Consider the following 20,199-nt stretch of genomic DNA (forward strand, 5'->3'; position numbering starts at 1 on the left):
AGCAGAACGATATGTCGTAGACTCAAAGAAAAGATTCCCTATAGCCTGGCGCTGCTGAAACAGGACTGTCTGACCTGGGCACTGACACACACTCTGGACAAGACCAGGACTGTCACAGCCTTGCACTGCTGGAGCAGGACTGTCTGACCTGGACACTGACACACACTCTGGACAAGACCAGGACTGTCACAGCCTTGCACTGCTGGAACAGGACTGTCTGACCTGGGCACTGACACACACTCTGGACAAGACCAGGACTGTCACAGCCTTGCACTGCTGGAGCAGGACTGTCTGACCTGGGCACTGACAGACACTCTGGACACATCCAGGGTTGTGCTTCTCCACATGAAAGCAGATCTCAGAGAATGACACACTCTCATGGAGTTCAGCACTAATTACACACACCTGGGTCTAGAGTCAGCTCCTGGCTACAGTGCATCACAAGAAAATACATGACCATCAGTGCCTTAAAGAGGTCAAAATATGGCAGAGCAGTTAAGACGTTAGAGGTCCAGTCTGAAATAGCAAATGTGAAATAATTGAATTATATGAATGAACCAACAGAACTGTTCTTTTTCTTTTCTATTTATATCCAAAGCTGCATTAGGAGCTTATCTGACATTAAATTCTTAAATTCTGGGCTCATCAGAATCAGACAGAGAGTCACTCCACCACCAAGGATCAGCCCCTTGGACAGCTGGTAGTGCAGCTGAACTCCACTACAGCACTGAGCCCCACAAGACCATTATAAGACACCTGAGACTGACCAGATCCACTGACACTGACACCAACATACCATTTAAACACACCTGAAACTGACCAGATCCACTGACACTGACACAAAAATACCATTTAAACACACCTGAGACTGACCAGATCCACTGACACTGACACCAGCATACCATTAAAACACACCTGAAACTGAACAGATCCACTGACACTGACACCAACATACCATTTAAACACACCTGAGACTGACCAGATCCGCTGACACTGACACCAGCATACCATTTAAACACACCTGAAACTGACCAGATCCACTGACACTGACACCAACATACCATTTAAACACACCTGAGACTGACCAGATCCGCTGACACTGACACCAGCATACCATTTAAACACAACTGAAACTGACCAGATCCATCGACACTGACACCAACATACCATTAAAACACACCTGAGACTGACCAGATCCACTGACACTGACACCTTCATACCATTAAAACACACCTGAGACTGACCAGATCCACTGACACTGACACCAACATACCATTAAAACACACCTGAGACTGACCAGATCCACTGACACTGACACCAACATACCATTAAAACACACCTGAGAGTGACCAGATCCACTGACACTGACACCAACATACCATTTAAACACACCTGAAACTGACCAGATCCACTGACACTGACACCAACATACCATTAAAACACACCTGAGACTGACCAGATCCACTGACACTGACACCAACATACCATTAAAACACACCTGAGACTGACCAGATCCACTGACACTGACACCAACATACCATTTAAACACACCTGAAACTGACCAGATCCACTGACACTGACACCAGCATACCATTAAAACACACCTGAAACTGACCAGATCCATTGACACTGACACCAACATACCATTTAAACACACCTGAGACTGACCAGATCCGCTGACACTGACACCAGCATACCATTTAAACACACCTGAAACTGACCAGATCCATCGACACTGACACCAACATACCATTAAAACACACCTGAGACTGACCAGATCCACTGACACTGACACCTTCATACCATTAAAACACACCTGAGACTGACCAGATCCACTGACACTGACACCAACATACCATTAAAACACACCTGAGACTGACCAGATCCACTGACACTGACACCAACATACCATTAAAACACAATTGAGAGTGACCAGATCCACTGACACTGACACCAACATACCATTTAAACACACCTGAAACTGACCAGATCCACTGACACTGACACCAGCATACCATTAAAACACACCTGAAACTGACCAGATCCATTGACACTGACACCAACATACCATTTAAACACACCTGAGACTGACCAGATCCGCTGACACTGACACCAGCATACCATTTAAACACACCTGAAACTGACCAGATCCATCGACACTGACACCAACATACCATTAAAACACACCTGAGACTGACCAGATCCACTGACACTGACACCTTCATACCATTAAAACACACCTGAGACTGACCAGATCCACTGACACTGACACCAACATACCATTAAAACACACCTGAGACTGACCAGATCCATTGACACTGACACCAACATACCATTAAAACACACCTGAAACTGACCAGATCCACTGACACTGACACCAACATACCATTTAAACACACCTGAGACTGACCAGATCCGCTGACACTGACACCAGCATACCATTTAAACACACCTGAAACTGACCAGATCCACTGACACTGACACCAACATACCATTTAAACACACCTGAGACTGACCAGATCCGCTGACACTGACACCAGCATACCATTTAAACACACCTGAGACTGACCAGATCCACTGACACTGACACCAACATACCATTTAAACACACCTGAGACTGACCAGATCCGCTGACACTGACACCAGCATACCATTTAAACACACCTGAAACTGACCAGATCCACTGACACTGACACCAACATACCATTTAAACACACCTGAGACTGACCAGATCCGCTGACACTGACACCAGCATACCATTTAAACACACCTGAAACTGACCAGATCCACTGACACTGACACCAACATACCATTAAAACACACCTGAGACTGACCAGATCCACTGACACTGACACCAACATACCATTAAAACACAATTGAGAGTGACCAGATCCACTGACACTGACACCAACATACCATTTAAACACACCTGAAACTGACCAGATCCACTGACACTGACACCAGCATACCATTAAAACACACCTGAAACTGACCAGATCCATTGACACTGACACCAACATACCATTTAAACACACCTGAGACTGACCAGATCCGCTGACACTGACACCAGCATACCATTTAAACACACCTGAAACTGACCAGATCCATCGACACTGACACCAACATACCATTAAAACACACCTGAGACTGACCAGATCCACTGACACTGACACCTTCATACCATTAAAACACACCTGAGACTGACCAGATCCACTGACACTGACACCAACATACCATTAAAACACACCTGAGACTGACCAGATCCATTGACACTGACACCAACATACCATTAAAACACACCTGAAACTGACCAGATCCACTGACACTGACACCAACATACCATTTAAACACACCTGAGACTGACCAGATCCGCTGACACTGACACCAGCATACCATTTAAACACACCTGAAACTGACCAGATCCACTGACACTGACACCAACATACCATTTAAACACACCTGAGACTGACCAGATCCGCTGACACTGACACCAGCATACCATTTAAACACACCTGAGACTGACCAGATCCACTGACACTGACACCAACATACCATTTAAACACACCTGAGACTGACCAGATCCGCTGACACTGACACCAGCATACCATTTAAACACACCTGAAACTGACCAGATCCACTGACACTGACACCAACATACCATTTAAACACACCTGAGACTGACCAGATCCGCTGACACTGACACCAGCATACCATTTAAACACACCTGAAACTGACCAGATCCGCTGACACTGACACCAGCATACCATTTAAACACACCTGAAACTGACCAGATCGACTGACACTGACACAAAAATACCATTTAAACACACCTGAGACAAACCAGATCCACTGACACTGACACCAGCATACCATTAAAACACACCTGAAACTGACCAGATCCACTGACACTGACACCAACATACCATTTAAACACACCTGAAACTGACCAGATCCACTGACACTGACACCAGCATACCATTAAAACACACCTGAAACTGACCAGATCCATTGACACTGACACCAACATACCATTTAAACACACCTGAGACTGACCAGATCCGCTGACACTGACACCAGCATACCATTTAAACACACCTGAGACTGACCAGATCCATCGACACTGACACCAACATACCATTAAAACACACCTGAGACTGACCAGATCCATTGACACTGACACCAACATACCATTAAAACACACCTGAAACTGACCAGATCCACTGACACTGACACCAACATACCATTTAAACACACCTGAGACTGACCAGATCCGCTCACACTGACACCAACATACCATTTAAACACACCTGAAACTGACCAGATCCATTGACACTGACACCAACATACCATTTAAATACACCTGAAACTGACCAGATCCACTGACACTGACACCAACATACCATTTAAACACACCTGAGACTGACCAGATCCACTGACACTGACACCAGCATACCATTTAAACACACCTGAGACTGACCAGATCCATCGACACTGACACCAACATACCATTAAAACACACCTGAGACTGACCAGATCCACTGACACTGACACCAACATACCATTAAAACACACCTGAGACTGACCAGATCCACTGACACTGACACCAACATACCATTAAAACACACCTGAGACTGACCAGATCCACTGACACTGACACCAACATACCATTAAAACACACCTGAGACTGACCAGATCCACTGACACTGACACCAACATACCATTTAAACACACCTGAAACTGACCAGATCCACTGACACTGACACCAACATACCATTTAAACACACTTGAGACTGACCAGATCCACTGACACTGACACCAACATACCATTTAAACACACCTGAGACTGACCAGATCCACTGACACTGACACCAACATACCATTTAAACACACCTGAAACTGACCAGATCCACTGACACTGACACCAACATACCATTTAAACACACATGAAACTGACCAGATCCGCTGACACTGACACCAGCTTACCATTTAAACACACCTGAAACTGACCAGATCCATCGACACTTACACCAACATACCATTAAAACACACATGAAACTGACCAGATCCACTGACACTGAAACAAAAATAAAATTTAAACACACCTGAGACTGACCAGATCCACTGACACTGACACCAACATACCATTAAAACACACCTGAGACTGACCAGATCCGCTGACACTGACACCAACATACCATTTAAACACACCTGAGACTGACCAGATCCGCTGACACTGACACCAGCATACCATTTAAACACACCTGAAACTGACCATATCCATCGACACTGACACCAGCATACCATTAAAACACACCTGAAACTGACCAGATCCATTGACACTGACACCAACATACCATTTAAACACACCTGAGACTGACCAGATCCGCTGACACTGACACCAGCATACCATTTAAACACACCTGAAACTGACCAGATCCATCGACACTGACACCAACATACCATTAAAACACACCTGAGACTGACCAGATCCACTGACACTGACACCTTCATACCATTAAAACACACCTGAGACTGACCAGATCCACTGACACTGACACCAACATACCATTAAAACACACCTGAGACTGACCAGATCCACTGACACTGACACCAACATACCATTAAAACACACCTGAGAGTGACCAGATCCACTGACACTGACACCAACATACCATTTAAACACACCTGAAACTGACCAGATCCACTGACACTGACACCAACATACCATTAAAACACACCTGAGACTGACCAGATCCACTGACACTGACACCAACATACCATTTAAACACACCTGAAACTGACCAGATCCACTGACACTGACACCAGCATACCATTTAAACACACCTGAGACTGACCAGATCCGCTGACACTGACACCAGCATACCATTTAAACACACCTGAAACTGACCAGATCCACTGACACTGACACCAACATACCATTTAAACACACCTGAGACTGACCAGATCCGCTGACACTGACACCAGCATACCATTTAAACACACCTGAAACTGACCAGATCCATCGACACTGACACCAACATACCATTAAAACACACCTGAGACTGACCAGATCCACTGACACTGACACCAACATACCATTAAAACACACCTGAGACTGACCAGATCCGCTGACACTGACACCAACATACCATTTAAACACACTTGAGACTGACCAGATCCACTGACACTGACACCAACATACCATTTAAACACACCTGAAACTGACCAGATCCATCGACACTGACACCAACATACCATTAAAACACACCTGAGACTGACCAGATCCACTGACACTGACACCAACATACCATTAAAACACACCTGAGACTGACCAGATCCGCTGACACTGACACCAACATACCATTAAAACACACCTGAGACTGACCAGATCCGCTGACACTGACACCAACATACCATTTAAACACACTTGAGACTGACCAGATCCACTGACACTGACACCAACATACCATTTAAACACACCTGAAACTGACCAGATCCACTGACACTGACACCAACATACCATTAAAACACACCTGAGACTGACCAGATCCAATGACACTGACACCAACATACCATTTAAACACACCTGAGACTGACCAGATCCACTGACACTGACACCAACATACCATTAAAACACACCTGAGACTGACCAGATCCACTGACACTGACACCAACATACCATTAAAACACACCTGAGACTGACCAGATCCACTGACACTGACACAAAAATAACATTTAAACACACCTGAGACTGACCAGATCCACTGACACTGACACCAACATACCATTAAAACACACCTGAGACTGACCAGATCCGCTGACACTGACACCAGCATACCATTTAAACACACCTGAAACTGACCAGATCCATCGACACTGACACCAACATACCATTAAAACACACCTGAGACTGACCAGATCCACTGACACTGACACCTTCATACCATTAAAACACACCTGAGACTGACCAGATCCACTGACACTGACACCAACATACCATTAAAACACACCTGAGACTGACCAGATCCACTGACACTGACACCAACATACCATTAAAACACACCTGAGAGTGACCAGATCCACTGACACTGACACCAACATACCATTTAAACCCACCTGAAACTGACCAGATCCACTGACACTGACACCAACATACCATTAAAACACACCTGAGACTGACCAGATCCACTGACACTGACACCAGCATACCATTTAAACACACCTGAAACTGACCAGATCCACTGACACTGACACCAACATACCATTTAAAAACACACCTGAGACTGACCAGATCCGCTGACACTGACACCAGCATACCATTTAAACACACCTGAAACTGACCAGATCCATCGACACTGACACCAACATACCATTAAAACACACCTGAGACTGACCAGATCCACTGACACTGACACCAACATACCATTAAAACACACCTGAGACTGACCAGATCCGCTGACACTGACACCAACATACCATTTAAACACACCTGAAACTGACCAGATCCATTGACACTGACACCAACATACCATTTAAATACACCTGAAACTGACCAGATCCACTGACACTGACACCAACATACCATTTAAACACACCTGAGACTGACCAGATCCACTGACACTGACACCAGCATACCATTTAAACACACCTGAGACTGACCAGATCCATCGACACTGACACCAACATACCATTAAAACACACCTGAGACTGACCAGATCCACTGACACTGACACCAACATACCATTAAAACACACCTGAGACTGACCAGATCCACTGACACTGACACCAACATACCATTAAAACACACCTGAGACTGACCAGATCCACTGACACTGACACCAACATACCATTAAAACACACCTGAGACTGACCAGATCCACTGACACTGACACCAACATACCATTTAAACACACTTGAGACTGACCAGATCCACTGACACTGACACCAACATACCATTTAAACACACCTGAAACTGACCAGATCCATCGACACTGACACCAACATACCATTAAAACACACCTGAGACTGACCAGATCCACTGACACTGACACCAGCATACCATTAAAACACACCTGAAACTGACCAGATCCATTGACACTGACACCAACATACCATTTAAACACACCTGAGACTGACCAGATCCGCTGACACTGACACCAGCATACCATTTAAACACACCTGAAACTGACCAGATCCGCTGACACTGACACCAACATACCATTAAAACACACCTGAGACTGACCAGATCCACTGACACTGACACCTTCATACCATTAAAACACACCTGAGACTGACCAGATCCACTGACACTGACACCAACATACCATTAAAACACACCTGAGACTGACCAGATCCACTGACACTGACACCAACATACCATTAAAACACAATTGAGAGTGACCAGATCCACTGACACTGACACCAACATACCATTTAAACACACCTGAAACTGACCAGATCCACTGACACTGACACCAGCATACCATTAAAACACACCTGAAACTGACCAGATCCATTGACACTGACACCAACATACCATTTAAACACACCTGAGACTGACCAGATCCACTGTCACTGACACCAACATACCATTAAAACACACCTGAGACTGACCAGATCCACTGACACTGACACCAACATACCATTAAAACACACCTGAGACTGACCAGATCCAATGACACTGACACCAACATACCATTTAAACACACCTGAGACTGACCAGATCCACTGACACTGACACCAACATACCATTAAATCACACCTGAGACTGACCAGATCCACTGACACTGACACCAACATACCATTAAAACACACCTGAGACTGACCAGATCCACTGACACTGACACCAACATACCATTAAAACACACCTGAGACTGACCAGATCCACTGACACTGACACCAACATAGCATTTAAACACACATGAAACTGACCAGATCCGCTGACACTGACACCAGCTTACCATTTAAACACACCTGAAACTGACCAGATCCATCGACACTTACACCAACATACCATTAAAACACACATGAAACTGACCAGATCCACTGACACTGAAACAAAAATAAAATTTAAACACACCTGAGACTGACCAGATCCACTGACACTGACACCAACATACCATTAAAACACACCTGAGACTGACCAGATCCGCTGACACTGACACCAACATACCATTTAAACACACCTGAGACTGACCAGATCCACTGACACTGACACCAACATAGCATTTAAACACACATGAAACTGACCAGATCCGCTGACACTGACACCAGCTTACCATTTAAACACACCTGAAACTGACCAGATCCATCGACACTTACACCAACATACCATTAAAACACACATGAAACTGACCAGATCCACTGACACTGAAACAAAAATAAAATTTAAACACACCTGAGACTGACCAGATCCACTGACACTGACACCAACATACCATTAAAACACACCTGAGACTGACCAGATCCGCTGACACTGACACCAACATACCATTTAAACACACCTGAGACTGACCAGATCCGCTGACACTGACACCAGCATACCATTTAAACACACCTGAAACTGACCAGATCCACTGACACTGACACCAACATACCATTAAAACACACCTGAGACTGACCAGATCCACTGACACTGACACCAACATACCATTAAAACACAATTGAGAGTGACCAGATCCACTGACACTGACACCAACATACCATTTAAACACACCTGAAACTGACCAGATCCACTGACACTGACACCAGCATACCATTAAAACACACCTGAAACTGACCAGATCCATTGACACTGACACCAACATACCATTTAAACACACCTGAGACTGACCAGATCCGCTGACACTGACACCAGCATACCATTTAAACACACCTGAAACTGACCAGATCCATCGACACTGACACCAACATACCATTAAAACACACCTGAGACTGACCAGATCCACTGACACTGACACCTTCATACCATTAAAACACACCTGAGACTGACCAGATCCACTGACACTGACACCAACATACCATTAAAACACACCTGAGACTGACCAGATCCATTGACACTGACACCAACATACCATTAAAACACACCTGAAACTGACCAGATCCACTGACACTGACACCAACATACCATTTAAACACACCTGAGACTGACCAGATCCGCTGACACTGACACCAGCATACCATTTAAACACACCTGAAACTGACCAGATCCACTGACACTGACACCAACATACCATTTAAACACACCTGAGACTGACCAGATCCGCTGACACTGACACCAGCATACCATTTAAACACACCTGAAACTGACCAGATCCACTGACACTGACACCAACATACCATTTAAACACACCTGAGACTGACCAGATCCGCTGACACTGACACCAGCATACCATTTAAACACACCTGAAACTGACCAGATCCGCTGACACTGACACCAGCATACCATTTAAACACACCTGAAACTGACCAGATCGACTGACACTGACACAAAAATACCATTTAAACACACCTGAGACAAACCAGATCCACTGACACTGACACCAGCATACCATTAAAACACACCTGAAACTGACCAGATCCACTGACACTGACACCAACATACCATTTAAACACACCTGAAACTGACCAGATCCACTGACACTGACACCAGCATACCATTAAAACACACCTGAAACTGACCAGATCCATTGACACTGACACCAACATACCATTTAAACACACCTGAGACTGACCAGATCCGCTGACACTGACACCAGCATACCATTTAAACACACCTGAGACTGACCAGATCCGCTGACACTGACACCAACATACCATTTAAACACACTTGAGACTGACCAGATCCACTGACACTGACACCAACCTACCATTTAAACACACCTGAAACTGACCAGATCCATCGACACTTACACCAACATACCATTAAAACACACCTGAAACTGACCAGATCCACTGACACTGACACCAACATACCATTTAAACACACCTGAAACTGACCAGATCCACTGACACTGACACAAAAATAACATTTAAACACACCTGAGACTGACCAGATCCACTGACACTGACACCAACATACCATTTAAACACACCTGAGACTGACCAGATCCGCTGACACTGACACCAGCATACCATTTAAACACACCTGAAACTGACCAGATCAACTGACACTGACACAAAAATACCATTTAAACACACCTGAGACTGACCAGATCCCCTGACACTGACACCAGCATACCATTAAAACACACATGAAACTGACCAGATCCACTGACACTGAAACAAAAATAAAATTTAAACACACCTGAGACTGACCAGATCCACTGACACTGACACCAACATACCATTAAAACACACCTGAGACTGACCAGATCCGCTGACACTTACACCAACATACCATTTAAACACACCTGAGACTGACCAGATCCGCTGACACTGACACCAGCATATCATTTAAACACACCTGAAACTGACCATATCCATCGACACTGACACCAGAATACCATTAAAACACACCTGAAACTGACCAGATCCATTGACACTGACACCAACATACCATTTAAACACACCTGAAACTGACCAGATCCACTGACACTGACACAAAAATAACATTTAAACACACCTGAGACTGACCAGATCCACTGACACTGACACCAACATACCATTAAAACACACCTGAGACTGACCAGATCCACTGACACTGACACCAACATACCATTAAAACACACCTGAGACTGACCAGATCCAATGACACTGACACCAACATACCATTTAAACACACCTGAGACTGACCAGATCCACTGACACTGACACCAACATACCATTAAAACACACCTGAGACTGACCAGATCCACTGACACTGACACCAACATACCATTAAAACACACCTGAGACTGACCAGATCCACTGACACTGACACCAACATACCATTAAAACACACCTGAGACTGACCAGATCCACTGACACTGACACCAACATACCATTTAAACACACTTGAGACTGATCAGATCCGCTGACACTGACACCAACATACCATTTAAACACACCTGAAACTGACCAGATCCACTGACACTGACACCAACATACCATTTAAACACACCTGAGACTGACCAGATCCGCTGACACTGACACCAGCATACCATTTAAAAACACCTGAAACTGACCAGATCCACTGACACTGACACAAAAATAACTTTTAAACACACCTGAGACTGACCAGATCCACTGACACTGACACCAACATACCATTAAAACACACCTGAGACTGACCAGATCCGCTGACACTGACACCAGCATACCATTTAAAAACACCTGAAACTGACCAGATCCACTGACACTGACACAAAAATACCATTTAAACACACCTGAGACTGACCAGATCCGCTGACACTGACACCAGCATACCATTTAAACACACCTGAGACTGACCAGATCCACTGACACTTACACCAACATACCATTAAAACACACCTGAAACTGACCAGATCCACTGACACTGACACCAACATACCATTTAAACACACCTGAAACTGACCAGATCCACTGACACTGACACAAAAATAACATTTAAACACACCTGAGACTGACCAGATCCACTGACACTGACAACAACATACCATTAAAACACACCTGAGACTGACCAGATCCACTGACACTGACACCAACATACCATTTAAATACACCTGAAACTGACCAGATCCACTGACACTGACACCAACATACCATTTAAACACACCTGAGACTGACCAGATCCACTGACACTGACACCAGCATACCATTTAAACACACCTGAGACTGACCAGATCCATCGACACTGACACCAACATACCATTAAAACACACCTGAGACTGACCAGATCCACTGACACTGACACCAACATACCATTAAAACACACCTGAGACTGACCAGATCCACTGACACTGACACCAACATACCATTAAAACACACCTGAGACTGACCAGATCCACTGACACTGACACCAACATACCATTAAAACACACCTGAGACTGACCAGATCCACTGACACTGACACCAACATACCATTTAAACACACCTGAAACTGACCAGATCCACTGACACTGACACCAACATACCATTTAAACACACTTGAGACTGACCAGATCCACTGACACTGACACCAACATACCATTTAAACACACCTGAGACTGACCAGATCCACTGACACTGACACCAACATACCATTTAAACACACCTGAAACTGACCAGATCCACTGACACTGACACCAACATACCATTTAAACACACATGAAACTGACCAGATCCGCTGACACTGACACCAGCTTACCATTTAAACACACCTGAAACTGACCAGATCCATCGACACTTACACCAACATACCATTAAAACACACATGAAACTGACCAGATCCACTGACACTGACACCAACATACCATTAAAACACACCTGAGACTGACCAGATCCACTGACACTGACACCAACATACCATTTAAACACACTTGAGACTGACCAGATCCACTGACACTGACACCAACATACCATTTAAACACACCTGAGACTGACCAGATCCGCTGACACTGACACCAGCATACCATTTAAACACACCTGAGACTTACCAGATCTGTCGACATTGACACCAACATACCATTAAAACACACCTGAGACTGACCAGATCCACTGACACTGACACCAACATACCATTAAAACACACCTGAGACTGACCAGATCCACTGACACTGACACCAACATACCATTAAAACACACCTGAGACTGACCAGATCCAATGACACTGACACCAACATACCATTTAAACACACCTGAGACTGACCAGATCCGCTGACACTGACACCAGCATACCATTTAAACACACCTGAGACTGACCAGATCCATCGACACTGACACCAACATACCATTAAAACACACCTGAGACTGACCAGATCCACTGACACTGACACCAGCATACCATTAAAACACACCTGAAACTGACCAGATCCACTGACACTGACACCAACATACCATTAAAACACACTGGAGACTGACCAGATCCAATGACACTGACACCAACATACCATTTAAACACACCTGAGACTGACCAGATCCACTGACACTGACACCAACATACCATTAAATCACACCTGAGACTGACCAGATCCACTGACACTGACACCAACATACCATTAAAACACACCTGAGACTGACCAGATCCACTGACACTGACACCAACATACCATTTAAACACACCTGAGACTGACCAGATCCATCGACACTGACACCAACATACCATTAAAACACACCTGAAACTGACCAGATCCATCGACACTTACACCAACATACCATTAAAACACACATGAAACTGACCAGATCCACTGACACTGAAACAAAAATAAAATTTAAACACACCTGAGACTGACCAGATCCACTGACACTGACACCAACATACCATTAAAACACACCTGAGACTGACCAGATCCGCTGACACTGACACCAACATACCATTTAAACACACCTGAGACTGACCAGATCCGCTGACACTGACACCAGCATACCATTTAAACACACCTGAAACTGACCAGATCCGCTGACACTGACACCAACATACCATTTAAACACACCTGAGACTGACCAGATCCACTGACACTGACACCAACATACCATTTAAACACACTTGAGACTGACCAGATCCACTGACACTGACACCAACCTACCATTTAAACACACCTGAAACTGACCAGATCCATCGACACTTACACCAACATACCATTAAAACACACCTGAAACTGACCAGATCCACTGACACTGACACCAACATACCATTTAAACACACCTGAAACTGACCAGATCCACTGACACTGACACAAAAATAACATTTAAACACACCTGAGACTGACCAGATCCACTGACACTGACACCAACATACCATTTAAACACACCTGAGACTGACCAGATCCATCGACACTTACACCAACATACCATTAAAACACACCTGAAACTGACCTGATCCACTGACACTGACACCAACATACCATTTAAACACACCTGAAACTGACCAGATCCACTGACACTGACACAAAAATAACATTTAAACACACCTGAGACTGACCAGATCCACTGACACTGACACCAACATACCATTTAAACACACCTGAGACTGACCAGATCCGCTGACACTGACACCAGCATACCATTTAAACACACCTGAAACTGACCAGATCAACTGACACTGACACAAAAATACCATTTAAACACACCTGAGACTGACCAGATCCCCTGACACTGACACCAGCATACCATTAAAACACACATGAAACTGACCAGATCCACTGACACTGAAACAAAAATAAAATTTAAACACACCTGAGACTGACCAGATCCACTGACACTGACACCAACATACCATTAAAACACACCTGAGACTGACCAGATCCGCTGACACTTACACCAACATACCATTTAAACACACCTGAGACTGACCAGATCCGCTGACACTGACACCAGCATACCATTTAAACACACCTGAAACTGACCATATCCATCGACACTGACACCAGAATACCATTAAAACACACCTGAAACTGACCAGATCCATTGACACTGACACCAACATACCATTTAAACACACCTGAAACTGACCAGATCCACTGACACTGACACAAAAATAACATTTAAACACACCTGAGACTGACCAGATCCACTGACACTGACACCAACATACCATTAAAACACACCTGAGACTGACCAGATCCACTGACACTGACACCAACATACCATTAAAACACACCTGAGACTGACCAGATCCAATGACACTGACACCAACATACCATTTAAACACACCTGAGACTGACCAGATCCACTGACACTGACACCAACATACCATTAAAACACACCTGAGACTGACCAGATCCACTGACACTGACACCAACATACCATTAAAACACACCTGAGACTGACCAGATCCACTGACACTGACACCAACATACCATTAAAACACACCTGAGACTGACCAGATCCACTGACACTGACACCAACATACCATTTAAACACACTTGAGACTGATCAGATCCGCTGACACTGACACCAACATACCATTTAAACACACCTGAAACTGACCAGATCCACTGACACTGACACCAACATACCATTTAAACACACCTGAGACTGACCAGATCCGCTGACACTGACACCAGCATACCATTTAAAAACACCTGAAACTGACCAGATCCACTGACACTGACACAAAAATAACTTTTAAACACACCTGAGACTGACCAGATCCACTGACACTGACACCAACATACCATTAAAACACACCTGAGACTGACCAGATCCGCTGACACTGACACCAGCATACCATTTAAAAACACCTGAAACTGACCAGATCCACTGACACTGACACAAAAATACCATTTAAACACACCTGAGACTGACCAGATCCGCTGACACTGACACCAGCATACCATTTAAACACACCTGAGACTGACCAGATCCACTGACACTTACACCAACATACCATTAAAACACACCTGAAACTGACCAGATCCACTGACACTGACACCAACATACCATTTAAACACACCTGAAACTGACCAGATCCACTGACACTGACACAAAAATAACATTTAAACACACCTGAGACTGACCAGATCCACTGACACTGACACCAACATACCATTAAAACACACCTGAGACTGACCAGATCCACTGACACTGACACCAACATACCATTTAAATACACCTGAAACTGACCAGATCCACTGACACTGACACCAACATACCATTTAAACACACCTGAGACTGACCAGATCCACTGACACTGACACCAGCATACCATTTAAACACACCTGAGACTGACCAGATCCATCGACACTGACACCAACATACCATTAAAACACACCTGAGACTGACCAGATCCACTGACACTGACACCAACATACCATTAAAACACACCTGAGACTGACCAGATCCACTGACACTGACACCAACATACCATTAAAACACACCTGAGACTGACCAGATCCACTGACACTGACACCAACATACCATTAAAACACACCTGAGACTGACCAGATCCACTGACACTGACACCAACATACCATTTAAACACACCTGAAACTGACCAGATCCACTGACACTGACACCAACATACCATTTAAACACACTTGAGACTGACCAGATCCACTGACACTGACACCAACATACCATTTAAACACACCTGAGACTGACCAGATCCACTGACACTGACACCAACATACCATTTAAACACACCTGAAACTGACCAGATCCACTGACACTGACACCAACATACCATTTAAACACACATGAAACTGACCAGATCCGCTGACACTGACACCAGCTTACCATTTAAACACACCTGAAACTGACCAGATCCATCGACACTTACACCAACATACCATTAAAACACACATGAAACTGACCAGATCCACTGACACTGACACCAACATACCATTAAAACACACCTGAGACTGACCAGATCCACTGACACTGACACCAACATACCATTTAAACACACTTGAGACTGACCAGATCCACTGACACTGACACCAACATACCATTTAAACACACCTGAGACTGACCAGATCCGCTGACACTGACACCAGCATACCATTTAAACACACCTGAGACTTACCAGATCTATCGACATTGACACCAACATACCATTAAAACACACCTGAGACTGACCAGATCCACTGACACTGACACCAACATACCATTAAAACACACCTGAGACTGACCAGATCCACTGACACTGACACCAACATACCATTAAAACACACCTGAGACTGACCAGATCCACTGACACTGACACCAACATACCATTTAAACACACCTGAGACTGACCAGATCCGCTGACACTGACACCAGCATACCATTTAAACACACCTGAGACTGACCAGATCCATCGACACTGACACCAACATACCATTAAAACACACCTGAGACTGACCAGATCCACTGACACTGACACCAGCATACCATTAAAACACACCTGAAACTGACCAGATCCACTGACACTGACACCAACATACCATTAAAACACACTGGAGACTGACCAGATCCAATGACACTGACACCAACATACCATTTAAACACACCTGAGACTGACCAGATCCACTGACACTGACACCAACATACCATTAAAACACACCTGAGACTGACCAGATCCACTGACACTGACACCAACATACCATTAAAACACACCTGAGACTGACCAGATCCACTGACACTGACACCAACATACCATTAAAACACACATGAAACTGACCAGATCCACTGACACTGACACCAACATACCATTTAAACACACCTGAGACTGACCAGATCCGCTGACACTGACACCAGCATACCATTTAAACACACCTGAGACTGACCAGATCCATCGACACTGACACCAACATACCATTAAAACACACCTGAGACTGACCAGATCCACTGACACTGACACCAGCATACCATTAAAACACACCTGAAACTGACCAGATCCACTGACACTGACACCAACATACCATTAAAACACACTGGAGACTGACCAGATCCAATGACACTGACACCAACATACCATTTAAACACACCTGAGACTGACCAGATCCACTGACACTGACACCAACATACCATTAAATCACACCTGAGACTGACCAGATCCACTGACACTGACACCAACATACCATTAAAACACACCTGAGACTGACCAGATCCACTGACACTGACACCAACATACCATTAAAACACACCTGAGACTGACCAGATCCACTGACACTGACACCAACATACCATTTAAACACACCTGAGACTGACCAGATCCGCTGACACTGACACCAGCATACCATTTAAACACACCTGAGACTGACCAGATCCATCGACACTGACACCAACATACCATTAAAACACACCTGAAACTGACCAGATCCATCGACACTTACACCAACATACCATTAAAACACACATGAAACTGACCAGATCCACTGACACTGAAACAAAAATAAAATTTAAACACACCTGAGACTGACCAGATCCACTGACACTGACACCAACATACCATTAAAACACACCTGAGACTGACCAGATCCGCTGACACTGACACCAACATACCATTTAAACACACCTGAGACTGACCAGAACCGCTGACACTGACACCAGCATACCATTTAAACACACCTGAAACTGACCAGATCCGCTGACACTGACACCAACATACCATTTAAACACACCTGAGACTGACCAGATCCACTGACACTGACACCAACATACCATTTAAACACACTTGAGACTGACCAGATCCACTGACACTGACACCAACCTACCATTTAAACACACCTGAAACTGACCAGATCCATCGACACTTACACCAACATACCATTAAAACACACCTGAAACTGACCAGATCCACTGACACTGACACCAACATACCATTTAAACACACCTGAAACTGACCAGATCCACTGACACTGACACAAAAATAACATTTAAACACACCTGAGACTGACCAGATCCACTGACACTGACACCAACATACCATTTAAACACACCTGAGACTGACCAGATCCGCTGACACTGACACCAGCATACCATTTAAACACACCTGAAACTGACCAGATCAACTGACACTGACACAAAAATACCATTTAAACACACCTGAGACTGACCAGATCCCCTGACACTGACACCAGCATACCATTAAAACACACATGAAACTGACCAGATCCACTGACACTGATACAAAAATAAAATTTAAACACACCTGAGACTGACCAGATCCACTGACACTGACACCAACATACCATTAAAACACACCTGAGACTGACCAGATCCGCTGACACTTACACCAACATACCATTTAAACACACCTGAGACTGACCAGATCCGCTGACACTGACACCAGCATACCATTTAAACACACCTGAAACTGACCATATCCATCGACACTGACACCAGAATACCATTAAAACACACCTGAAACTGACCAGATCCATTGACACTGACACCAACATACCATTTAAACACACCTGAAACTGACCAGATCCACTGACACTGACACAAAAATAACATTTAAACACACCTGAGACTGACCAGATCCACTGACACTGACACCAACATACCATTAAAACACACCTGAGACTGACCAGATCCACTGACACTGACACCAACATACCATTAAAACACACCTGAGACTGACCAGATCCAATGACACTGACACCAACATACCAT

The 20,199-nt window shown here is 44.5% G+C and overlaps 1 long non-coding RNA gene across 1 annotated transcript in view; it reads right to left on the bottom strand.

The window, feature by feature from the left end:
- LOC138242945 (uncharacterized) overlaps window positions 1–20,199 on the bottom strand; it is a 98,146-nt gene that overhangs the window by 2,662 nt on the left and 75,285 nt on the right. The window lies entirely within an intron of this gene.

This window comes from Lepisosteus oculatus, chromosome 14 (assembly GCF_040954835.1).
Source record: "Lepisosteus oculatus isolate fLepOcu1 chromosome 14, fLepOcu1.hap2, whole genome shotgun sequence".
NCBI classification, from domain to species: Eukaryota; Metazoa; Chordata; class Actinopteri; order Semionotiformes; family Lepisosteidae; genus Lepisosteus; species Lepisosteus oculatus.